This window comes from Arachis ipaensis, chromosome B05 (genome assembly GCF_000816755.2).
Source record: "Arachis ipaensis cultivar K30076 chromosome B05, Araip1.1, whole genome shotgun sequence".
Taxonomy (NCBI): domain Eukaryota; kingdom Viridiplantae; phylum Streptophyta; class Magnoliopsida; order Fabales; family Fabaceae; genus Arachis; species Arachis ipaensis.
Window position 1 is genome coordinate 30802904 of NC_029789.2, and position 1252 is coordinate 30804155.

A 1252-nucleotide genomic window follows, 5' to 3' on the forward strand; every position below is an offset into this window, starting at 1 on the left:
CATTGGAGAAATAAAACACTTTTATCTTTAAAAATTTGTGATTTTATGCCAAGTAAATCTTTTTTTACGATTTGTTTATCAATGACCAAGAATACTTTTAAAAAATGAAAAAGTTCTAGAGGATAAATTTTTATCCAATTTTTTATATATACTTTCTAAATAGTTATCCAAATATTTCCTACAAAATTTTAGATCAAATGCATAAGCAATTTATCAATACAAAACTTTTTTGTCACTTATAAAAAAAATGTTAGTTTTGGTTATTTTTATTGTATTTTATAATATTTTAAAGATATTTTTGTCATTATCAAAAGTGAGGGGTATTTTTGTTAGCATTTCTAAAAATTGGGTACAATTTTGGTAGTTTACTGTTTACCTATATTACATATATTATATATAGAGGTAAATATCAAATCAGTACCCGATGAGATTCTGACGTTGACAAAATAGTACTTGATCTTTATTATTGATAAAATAATTTCCAAAAGATTTTATAATTTGACAAGAGTGACTAACCGTCAATTTATCTGGAGTTAAAGTTTAGAGGTGACGTGTTAGTTAATAATTATCATAATTACAAAAGTTACCCACTTTTAATTTTTATAATTTTAAAAACACCCCAATTTCAATTTAAATAAAAAACCCTAATCCCCTTTTTTCTCTACTTCCCTAATTCTCTGACGTACATCCCCGAAAATTCCCCTTTTTCTTCCTCTTTGTCACTCATCCTGGTTTTCTTCCCTTCGGCCCCTTTAAGTTCATCTCCATCTCTCTCTATTGTTGCATCCTCGACCTCTTCTACTCATAATTCTCCGCGCGAAAAGATATCATTAAACACCAAAAGACAATAGGTTTCTATCTGAAGAATCGGACTCTGGATGAGCAGATGATGCCTCCGAAACGAGAGCTTCTGGTTCTTCACTTACTTGTTTTGGTTCTGATTTTGATTCTTTAGATTTTGGAAGCTAATACCATTGAAGAGGTTCCAAAACAAGATCACAGGGTTCTCAAAGCACCTGAAGAAGAGGATCCAAAAAGGTTCGGTTTGTGAAATCTTGTTGAAACTGCAAGAAGAAGAAGAAGAAGAAGAAGAAGAAGAAGAAGAAGAAGAAGAAGAAGAAGAAGAAGAAGAAGAAGAAGAGAGAGAGAGAGAAGAAGAAGAAGAAGAAGAAGAAGAAGAAGAAGAAGAAGAAGAAGAAGAAGAAGAAGAAGAAGAAGAAGAAGAAGAAGAAGAAGAAGAAGAAGAAGAAGA